We start from the raw sequence: 12287 nt of genomic DNA, 5'->3' as shown, positions 1-12287 counted from the left end.
AAATGCATATGTAGCGTGTGTGTGAAAATGAAAATATTAATGAAAATATGTAATCAAAGAAGATATAACAGTAAAATTTATAATTTCCGTTATTTCGTTTACCACATACATACATATATATTTATAATACAGAGTATAGAAAATAACAATAATAATATACAAAGTATATACATATGTATATTTACAAACTGATAATTTTTGTTAAACTTAATTGTTTTTTAATTAGTTGAATGAAACATAATTGTATTATATAAATTTATATAATAGCAGCTAATGCTTAATGGCGCATATACCAGAGAGAAGTAAAGAGAGTTAGAGCGTGAAAGAGTTAGCTAGAATAGTGTGAGTGATTTACGAATCATTTCAATGAGAGAGCGAGAGAGCGTGCTGTTTTTAATAAGTTCTATTTAAAATTTATAAATTAACGAATAAAAAACTATATTATTAGAAAAGGTTGATTTAGTGTTTGTTCTTCTTGGTGGTTTGCTTATAAAGAGAGAGTTTTTTTTTTAATAATGTTTGAAAGAAAATCTAAAAAAATTTTAGTGAAAGTCTAACTTGTACCTGTTATCAAAGAGCTTCTCATGAAACTTGTGGGTCACTATATTTGTGGATTTACCATATCAAAGCGCACACTGCAATTGAGAGCAGAAGCTTAGTAATTCACATAGCAAATGTATTAAAGGCTTTTGTGCGTATATCTTTGGCGATAGAGTAGGGTGGGGTTTGAGCAAAAAAACGCCCCATTTTCAATATATTTTTTTTATTTAAAAAATTAAATATTTTATTCAAAATTTTTATTATTTCGAAGATATATAATATATTTGATAAAGATTTTGTGAAATTTTCAAAGGAAAATATTCAAAACTCGGTCAGTACGACCTCATTTCTGGGTGTCCCTCAGAAAAAAGGTGCATCCGCGTTGACAGCAGAACTTTTGACGGAATTATCAGTAGTAAAAAGAAATAAATACGTGTTTGAATTAAGACCACAAACTAGGCTTAAAAAAATGAAAACTTTTGTGAAAATTTCTCGACTGTTTTGTTTTATAAACATCTTTCGTTCAAGACCTTGTAAATTATATCTCAAAGACCTGTGTATAATTTCATTAAGATCAGTTGAGTAGTTCACGAGAGATCTTGACAACCGACTTTGAAAACATAGCTTCGAGAAAAACGCGTTTTAAGTTTTAAGTGACTACATAGCTAACCTCGAGCGCGAACCTTTTCAAAGCTGTATCTCCAAAACTATTATCTCGACACCAAAAAAAAGTAAAAGAATATGTGCTATAGAGATAGGCAATTGTTGCATGTAATATGTTTGATAAATTAATTTGAATATTTTTTGTGAGGATCAAGGTCATAACATGCATGAAACCCCCATTTAGCCAACTGCATTCACTGGTCTCTAACTTTTCTACCTCGGGAAGATATATGAGGGATGTTTGAGTCTCAATCACTGCGGCAGTATAGTAAGGCATCATATTCGATGCAAAAATGTTTCAGTATCGCAATATTGGTGTAGTTATTTGCTTACTCGAACATGCCCATGGTTTCAGAAGAATGTTATAAAGTTTGAGATTTATCAGATCTTCGCTTTGGAATGCAAATTTAAAGGTCGGTTTTCAACCATGGTTTCAATGCGTTCTTTTCGGTTGTTTGAGTTTGGATATGAGTCCACATTTTTATATAGTGTCTAGAGTAAAGTCGGTATATGAGTGCGAGAAATATTTGTTCAAAATCTGGAATGACTTTTGAATTCGAAACTTAGAGTTCAATCTTTTCAAACGACGTCTGATCCCAAACAGCTGATGATGTTTATATGTATGTACACAAGTTTGCCCGCTATTTTCCAAGTTAATTTTTTTTTGAAAAAGTGAAACGATTGAAGACCGGAAAATTTTTTATCTGACAAAAAGTGGAACTTCAGAGGACATCTGCAAAAGAAATCCACTTGGTAAGTATTGCACACCCTAATATATTATATATATATATATTATGCCTATATTGAAATGAGTATTTTCAATTAAATTGCTGACACTCTGCGCAAGTGTCTTATGAGGCAAATTAAGTGTTTGAAACTGTGAATTATTTGTAAATTTATGTATTATTTGGGAATTGAAATGTATATTAATATAAATACATATGAGCCCATACACACCATTGTACATACATATATACTTATGTACATCTCCATATGTGTGAGCTTCTTAGCGATTCAGAGTCGGTTGTGCTAGGAAATTGTTATGGAAAATTGAATGTGTCAATAAATATATATTATTTCTTTGTTATGATTTATGTAGGTATTTTACACACACATACAAGCATAAGCATATAATTGAATGAAACAATTTCTATTTGAATTTTGCTAATTAAAATGTTAGGTTAGGAATTTAATGATGGACACCACACATGCATGCATACAAACATATGAATCGGCTTATACAGTAGGACTGATTGAATAAGTAATGGATAGTCAAGCTGTTTGCTACGAGGGTAGTGGGATAGAACACTAAATTTATTTTTGAAGAATTAAAAAAGAAAGCTACTGTATCACTTGTTTTAAAATTTTAAGAGTATATTTAGAAATTTTAAAATTATTCTGTAAATTGACCCCTTTGTTTACATTTTATGGGGTCAGTGGCCGCTTTGTTTACATTATGAGGCCAATAACCCTTTTGTTTACATTTAGCCAAGTCCACAACCTCTGTTTACATTTTATGGGGTCAGTGACCGCTTTGTTTACAATATGAGGTCAATAACCCTTTTGTATACATTTAGCCAAGTCCACAACCTCTGTTTACATTTAGCAAAGTCCACAACCTTTGTTTACATTTGGGGTTAATGACCCTTTTGCTGAAATTTTAGGGGGTTATTGACGTTTCTCTCTGAATATTACAAGAAGGTAGGTAGAGTGGCTGTCTAACGACGATCCTAGGCGGTTAGGAGGTCCATTGTGATACCATTGGAACTAAAGTTCATCAACCGATAGGTCCGATTTTTTTCCTATATAAAGGCTTAACTTCACATAGAAGATTGACCTGTTAGCCCTCCTACTAGAGTTCTTATACCATTTATTTCGAACTAGTCGGCATATGCGGCCCATATTTCATTCATGTCACGTTTGCCTGCTTGTTAAGCAAGTCAATGATTGATTCCACTCAGACTCAGCTATATTAAGAGCATGTTTGTCGATTAAATATATGAAAGTAGCCAGAGGCATATATTGTACCATTTTAGTGTAGTGCCTGTTCTGGCTAGTTCATCTGCTCCCGGATACCAGGGATATGTCCTGGAACCCATGGCAGGTTTTTTGTGAAATAAGATGTTGATCTACTAAGAGATCAATGCATTGTTTTACTATCTTTGACAAAACCCTAAGAGACTAGTGATTTCAAAGCCTATCCAGTCAATGGCTATTTGTATATATAAATATATTCCCTGTTGTGAGCACGCTCCATTTCAGAGCAAGATAATTCTTCTCCTACTACGTGTTATTAGACAAGCCACCTCTAATGCTTGTCGGCTAGAATCCGTGAGCTGTTTAACGAGGATTCTTTTGTTAGCAGCATTTTGTTGCACGTTACATTTAGGATGTTATTATCATTATGGACCTGTCAAAGCGGGGTTTTTTCTTGAAATTTCATTGCCTAATGTACTTTATTGACTCTAATCTTGTTCGCTAAAATTGTCATCATGTCCTCTTATATTATATAATATTAGATGAAAGACTACTTAATTGTAAATCGTCAAAATTAATTGATATTGACATTCAGCATTAATATAAGCCTATTGTATCAAGCTTATAAATACATTTCAAAGCTTTTCAAATTTTAATATAGACTTTTGTATATATCAGAATAATTTTGTATACCCTTATTGACTTAGTAGTAGAATTTCAGTCTGACTTCGTGTCCCTCTGCAATTACTTGAACAAGAAAACATAGCTTCAAATTGATATCTAATATTGCTAGGCCAAATCAGTCCTTAGCAAGCCTATTCCATGTATCGTATATCACTGCACATCACAAAATAACCGAAATTTCCGTAGTTATTTATTATAACCTCAATATATAGTAATATTTTGAAAGCAACAAATAAAATATTGCCGTCATTCCCTGAATTTAATATTCATTCCATCGCACCAACAGCGTGCGATATCGCTCATACGCCATGTGGCACACAAACGCTCATTTGTCAGCTCGTTCTATTATTCAGATATTTTATGGTATTTTAAATCGCTTTCCTGGCACTTAATTAACATTATGCTGTGGTTGATTAATATTGAAATGTCTATTAAATTTATATTTTCCAAACACATACACCCATACACATGTACATACGCTCGTACACGTATACACCACCACATACATTGCCTCACACACTCTCACCCGCTCAATAATTAACGATTTCATATGAAAAATCAAGCTGCGGCCGCCTCAGGCCAGCAAAATGAAACTGAAAATGAAAATAAAAATTACAACAACAAAAAAAAGATATTGCAAAAATTATAGTGCAGACTCCCATTGCGACGAGATGATGGTGTGAAAATGAAATTGACAGTTATGTTACCGCGAGTTGGTATCGCGTTAATGAGTTTGGGTCCGCTTGCTTGTACCTATATATGTAACGGTACATGTATGTAAGTATACGCAAGCGTATGTGTCTATAATTACTTGTTTTTGTTGTTGTTGCAACCACATGTAGTGTTGAAAGGTTCCAGCAATAAAAATGAAGGCTTAGAGGAAAAAGGTCGGAGACGTATATATACCATAAAGTGTATATATAAATATATCGGCGTGACGCGCTGAGTCGATTTAGGCATATCTGTCTGCATATACGCGAATAAGTCTCTAAATTTTTGAGTTATCGATCTGAAAGTTTGCACACGTCCTTTACTCTCTAAGAAGCTGCTCATTTGTTGGAACAAAAGATATCGGACCACTATAGGATATAACTGCATACAAACTGGACGATCAAAATCTAGTCATTGTATGAAAAACTCTTCTATTTGACAAGCTATCTTCACGAAAATTGCTCAAGGCAATGCTACATTCCCGTATATATTATTCAGATCGGACTACTATAGCATATACAAACTGACCGAACAAAGTCAAGATAAAGATCTTTTTATATCGTTTTATGCTATAAAAAATGCAACTGTGAAACAGATTATATCTTCGGTGCTGCCGAAATGCTTAAATTTTTCTTTTTTTTATATCAAACTAGTTTCTGAACTATCCCTGGACTTGGACGTAATTACGAATTGGCTACTTTTATGAAGAAGAGCATGAACGCGAACTAACACTAGTGTTTGGTGTACCAGAACTTATACAATTTTTAATCAGTAGATTCCAATGCAGGTTACTTATTCATAAAGTATGTATGTATGTTTGTAAACACGTATAACCGTTACATGCACGCAAACAAAAGGTGTAAATAATTGCAAAGCAATGCACCACAATTGCTAATGCGGTCGTAACAAAACTGACGCTTAAGCTTAGCACGCGACTGCTGCAACTCCCTGTTGGCTGCGTCAAAGCCGCGAGGGTTAAGCCTAACAAAAAAAAAAAACAATGCAACAACAACAAGCACAGAAAAATTGAGTAACAAAAGCCGCAACAATATCAAAAACAACACACCGTTTAGTTGCCGGTGTCGCTGTTGTTGATGTTGTTGCTGCTGCCACGGCCAATGCTTCAGCTTCTGCGCTACGTAATTTCCGTTGCCTACACGTTTTTTGTGACCGTTTTGCAATTTTCAACCCATAAATAATAGAGCGGCATTAAATTGCACTGTTGCGTATACGCCCAGGTGTGCCAGCGCGCATTCAACGTGAAAATGCGTTGACTGTTTAGCAGCTTATCACCATTACCACAGCGCACACAAAAAACATATGTACATTTTTCACTAATATTCATGCAAGTATGCATGCGCCAAGTTGGCCTTAATATTGTTGTTATTGTTGCGTTCGCGCTTTGCTGCGCAAATGAGCAGCAAATACGCGTATTATTCCTTTGTATTCTGAGATATGTTTTTGCAAACCAGTAGTAATCGGTTGATCATACTAATCCATTTGACTTAAAGGGGGCCTTGTGTTAGCAGAAGAATGCGAAAGCTTTGTTTAAATAAAAATCTAAGCTTATGTCGAACTCTCTATCATATTTAGTGGCCTAAGTCGAAAAAATATATTAGTTTTAATATATTTCCAAACTTTAGCTTATGTCCTTTTAAACAAAGCTTAGGTCAAAGTTATGCGCCGGTGGCATTGGTGTTTTTTTTTTCTTCACATGTTTAAGCTTAAAGCTAAGTCCAGATTCGAGTATATTCGACGATTAAGTCAATATTTATTATGATTCAATACTTTAGGGTCACGGACTTTGTTTTTGGGTCACATTGTCATTTATAAGCCTAAATCGTAGTTTTTCTTCGAGTATGAGTTGAGTGCTAATATCATTTTACATTTGTTAATATGTGTAATTTTAAAACAATTTATAATTTTGACTTTAAACTCGGCTTATTATGACTTTAAACTAGGCTCAAAAGCGACTTTTACACTTTGTCTAAAATTAAATTTAAGTCTAAGACGAACTTTATATAACTAAACTTTACGACTTAGACTAAGCTTACATGCCAGTCCAGGCTTCACCAGGTAGTTACCAGGTAGTTACAGAGAAAGACCGTATATAATATAGCCAAGTCACGACTAAGTCCAAGCTTAAGTTAAGATTTAAATCTAAGTATTGTGTATTTTTTTGAGAATTATTCTGATTTCATTTCTGATTTTTTTTTGCACCAAACGTTTGTGGTATCTAATATCTACTATTTAAATTCTAATATAGAAAAACTGATATTTAATATTTAAAATTTACTAACTAATACATGGAACCTTATTTCTAATAATATATCTTACAGCTCCTAGCTATTGTTCAGTACCTAAATTCTAATAACTAACGTCTAATACCTAATCTTCTTCTTCTGTCTCAGCAAGATCGTCCGACCATTGCTTCCGCGACTTTTAGCAATTTCTTCCATTTTTCCGGGTTGTAACATTGTGCTTATATTCCATATTGAAAATCTGTAATCATTGGCCTTTAACTTTTGCGTTGGTCTGTATCTTTAGGATCGATTATTATTCACAGGCTGTTGTTGTGATTTCGCTATAGTTATGTTAGCTTCGGGACGGAGGTTGTTGTCCTCAAATCTCTAGCCTGTCTACGGATAGTACTCACCTTGCTTTATTTGTTCCCTTGCTCTCCGCCAGCTTTTTCCATGCGAAGATCATGGTATACTCAATGTCGTGTGGTGTTAACACCAACGACTTGAAGCAAAGGCAAGGGTATTGATAGTGAGCGCTGAGGAGATTTATAGGAGAGTAGAATCAGCTGTCAAGTTGCACATCACTACTCTCTTTGGTGCCAAAATAATATATAATATGTAGTATCTTATAACTCAAATTTTATAGCTAAGAAATAATATCTAATATCGACTATTAATTATTTAATATCTTATAATTACAGTCACATCTATAATCTTGCAAAGTTTAGCTTGTATGTTAAATAATTTGTAGATAATGTAAGTTAAATTTTTTATTCTATGCATTATCTATTTGTACTATATTCGCATACTTGCTCTTGTACTTATTCACATTCTTCATTTTCAACTTTCTATTTTATTTCTTCTGTGGTTTGCACCCTGTATTTAATATCGGGTTTCACTTTTAGATGTGTTTTTTAATAAAGTGAGTTTATTAAGTTAATTTTCTATCCAAAAAAATACCGTTATTAAATTTTCACTTAATAAACTGCTCAATTACTCTTTAGCTTGGCGAATAGTTGAAAATTTCGCAATATATGCATTCCAAAATAATAATTGAGCTTATCAGCGTAATAATTGCCTATCGACACTACAAATTCAGGTGGAAGCAATTCAATACGCTGTGCTGCCATAATCAATAGAAACTTTCTAGCTGAGCGCATCCCATGCCAGGCAAATGAGCGTCTCACTTAACAAACACACACAAACATAAAAGCAAATTGCAAATATGCGTCTTCTTGCAATGATTTGTGTGGTGTGGCATAATGAAAATTAGATGTGAATCGCAGTGCACCATTCATTGCACACACCAACACACATGCAGAGCAATGGATAATGCTTTGATGTTCGTGAAAATTTCCAATGAAGCACGAGCATATGATTCGCTAACCAAAGGCAAACAGCAACAAGCTGAAGATGCACACGCTTGTTAGCGGATAGAAAATACATATCATATAGATATACCATATCCTTACACAACATTCACACATGTTGTGCCGTTGCTTTCATGTTTCTAGAGCTAGCATACTCACAAATATAAATATTATATATAAATATATACCTATATATGTATATTCAAAATCCTTCATTCTCTGTGCATGCAACATATTTGAGGCAGAAAAGTCTTTGCGCACTACGAACTTCGACATGCAAGTTTAGAGTGCATTTTGTGGGAGCAGCGAGGCGTATACGCAATCCCTTATGCACTCCAGCGTTTGTATGAACGTATGTGCGCTTTGTTGTGCTTTTGCTGCTGCCAATGCCAATGATACCAGTGCGCGCTCCAATGAGTTAATAAAATATAAATTCATATGTAAATAAATAAAGTAATATTCAAACATGCAAATAAACGCATAGACAGGCATGTGGCTGCATATTTGTATACAAATGTTGGACATTAAGGTGTGGCGAAGTGTTGATAAACATTGTATGATTAATTATCAGCAATAACTTGAAATTTAATAGTTTCTTTTTTATAATAGCGAAGGGCGAATTTCTTGCCGGAGATTTTGATCGGTGAGTTTGTATGGCAGCTATATGCTATATGTTAGTGGTCAGACTGGAATAATGTGTTCGAACACAGTAGCTTTGACTGCTGTACCAAAATTTTTTGCAGATAATTGGTTCAATAGAAATGAACTTGATTTTTAGCGGGTATGACAGCTATATGCTATAGTGGTCCAATTTGAACATATATATTCGGAGATTGTAGCGTAGGCTTGAACAATAATCTATAAGAATCCATACCTTGCCAAATAAAAGATTCTTATCGGTCAGTTTGTATGGCAGATATCTCCTATTGTGAGAGATTTTTGAATAATATAAATGTCATTATCGTATGAACAAAAAAAAAACTAGTTTTCTTTTTATAAAATGTCGGCTACTTAAAAAAATGTGATTTTTTTCTGCTTTTTTAACTTTTTTGTCTTTTTTTAATATTACAAATTAAATATTAGCAGTCATACGATAGAGCATATTTGTTCTAAATAACAAGCAAATGGATTAGAAGCTGATATACTCTAACCACCGCATTGAAAGAAGTAGTTTCGAGAAGAACGAGTTTAGAGGTCCTTTAAATTTTATGTGAACATTTTTTTTTTTTTAATTTTTCTAATAAATTATAAATTTTTAGACTTAAGTCCTCATACCTCATAAAAGTGGTATAACTGCTTGTTATTCTATTCAAATTGATTACGCCAGTATGTATCCAATTTATACCAGTTGTTTGTTCGATTCGCTGCTCTACAGAATTTGGTGAATCTATACAACTCTTATAAACCAAATTGTCCTTTAAATACCTCTCTCTCTTGCTTCATAAACACAGTTAATGCTCTCACGTAGCTACTTTTTTTGACATTCCGATTTTACACTATCCCTTACTGCCTTTCAAGCATTGAGCTGAATAGCAAATACATATAATCAAACAGAACCACCCTAATAAATACAAATGAAACATATGTATGTATATCTTATTCATAAAAATTTATTTAGAAATCTTAACGCTCAAATGAAACGCTTTCTGAAATCAGAAAAATGGAAATACCTACACATACACATGCGCACATATGTGAATTTAAAAAAAAATATTTGTCCTGATTGATTAAAGTAAAATTCCAATGACAATGAGAGAAATCTGAAATTCACTCAATTCACAATTCTAAGGCCAAATGCAGACAAACATTCGATTCTGTGAGTAGTCTTACAGATTTTGCACGCCTCAAAAATTTTTTTTATAAAAAATAGAAAAAAAAATGAATATTTAGTGGTAAAATGGATGAGTGGATAAATTTGCCACTGCAAGGATATCAAAGGAAAAGTGCATGGAATATTAATTTACAAAAAATAATATCTAGCATAAAATCGTAAAAGGCGATATCCTCAAAGTCATAGAAATGTAGCTAAGCAAATGTTAAAAAATATTAAATAACGTTAGAAATACTATTCCACCTTATTTATCTTCTTTTAGGTTGAGCTTTTATGTCTTTCGTTTTCACTTTGTTTTTATTGCGCCAGAAAACATTTCTCAAACAATTTTAGATCTACTGCCGAGTTGACAGTCTTTGGCTGTATGTAAATCGTGATCCTTTCCCGTTAAATAGACCCGTCTGTCGTGGAAACCCTGCGTAGCCGACTGAGTCGTTGCTTCAAATGTGTTTTGAGATCTAAAAAACATTTTTTTAAATATTCCGGTCAGCGAATACATAATATCAAGCAGTTCGATGCATTATCTCTATTCAATTAATATGTCTATTATACTCTATCGGCATCGCATCTAAAATGTCTTCTTCGGACGTTTAACTGCTTTATGTAAGCATCAAATCTCGATAGAAAACTGGTGTTATGGGTGCATACATGACCGTTATCGAATCAGCTGTGTGACCGAACTTTAATTGCGCTTAAAATGTTGGAGTAAAGCAGCGTGTCCTGTAAGTGTTAAATCCATGTCGATTCTCATTAACAGAAAAAACTTTAGTAAACTTATTTTGTTTCTGTTGTCTTTGTTCTCTCTGTTTGTTGGCACTTCGCTTCATTAAGCGCCCAGCCTAAGGTTTTATTGGTTAGGTTTTCGCTTTGTATAATACTCGTATATCCACAGTCAGCAATGTTGCTTGCGGCTATTAACGCTAAGTTATTTCTATGTGAACTATTATTTATTTAAGAAATGAACTGTAAATTTAATTTCAATGCACTTCCATTAATATTAATAATGCAGTTAAGGAAGTTGCTATTAAGATTTGATACTCGGGACTATTTAAAGCATTACAAGCATGCCGTAGTGTTTAAAGTCTGCCTAACGGAATAAATGCGCTCATATATATGACTATATATATTATATAAAACTAGGATTTCACACCAAATTGTGTGGGTGTGTTTGAATTTGAATCGCGTAGTTGTTGCTTAAAGTCAAAGTCTGGAAATTGTTTAAATACTTGGGATTCTAACTCGAACTTGTGTACTATTTGTTATAATATAATATATCTGAAATGTTACACTCATAATAACTTTATCTTGATTTTAATTCTATAATATTATATCCTTGTATGTATATACTATACCATATATACAGGGTTGCGAATTTTTATATTCAAAAAATTTGGATTAAAACTATAACTTTTAAAACTTATAATTTAATTTTCGAATTGTATTGAAACAAATTTTTATTTATATGTCACGCCAATTTTTAGATAAAAATATATTCTCAATTTTAAATTCATATCATATAATATATTTAATTTATTTTTAGTAAATTTTGGTAGTATGCTTAATCCATTAGAAAATTATTTTTACTAAAGATTTTCGTGATTACAAGAAAAAAAATTTAATTTAAATGATAGTTAAATTATTTTTAATGCTTTATTTGCCACCCTGTAGATACATATATGTATATAGTCTATATGAATATACGTATGTATATAGCTTATATACATCAGCATTCAAGCGCTCGTCTTGTCACTTGTGTCTTAACTACGCTTTAGGTCAACTAACTGTCCATCTTCAACGCAGCCAACAACAAAAAAACTCGTTATTTTAATTAACTAACTACACACACATACACATACCAACACACACACACGCAATTTGCATGACAAAAACAATATAAATTTCTGGTTATTTGTTTTGTTGAGATTTTCTGGTTAAAGTGGTTGTACGCTCCTTAGCTTCTTATGAAATGCTACAAAGGAATATATGAGAAGGAAAACCGTATGGAATTTGAACATCTTCTAAGTTATGCAGTTCTTTTAACATATTGCATGTTAAGGCGTATGTGTGTGTATATGTAGGTATAAAAATACGAAACTACATAAAAATATTTGCATACACTTTCATGTGTACAGTGCGAATTGAAAATGTTCGGACTTTTAAGTTTATTATAGATATAGAATTTTGACTAAAATTCAACTTTCGTAAGCCTCTAGAATTTTTTATTATACAAATTATTTTATCTCATTAATTGCATTGCATAAAAATTCT

Source organism: Bactrocera oleae, chromosome 3 (assembly GCF_042242935.1).
Source record: "Bactrocera oleae isolate idBacOlea1 chromosome 3, idBacOlea1, whole genome shotgun sequence".
Classification (NCBI taxonomy): Eukaryota; Metazoa; Arthropoda; class Insecta; order Diptera; family Tephritidae; genus Bactrocera; species Bactrocera oleae.
The sequence above is the reverse complement of the archived record's forward strand: the minus strand, read 5'-3'. Positions refer to the sequence as shown.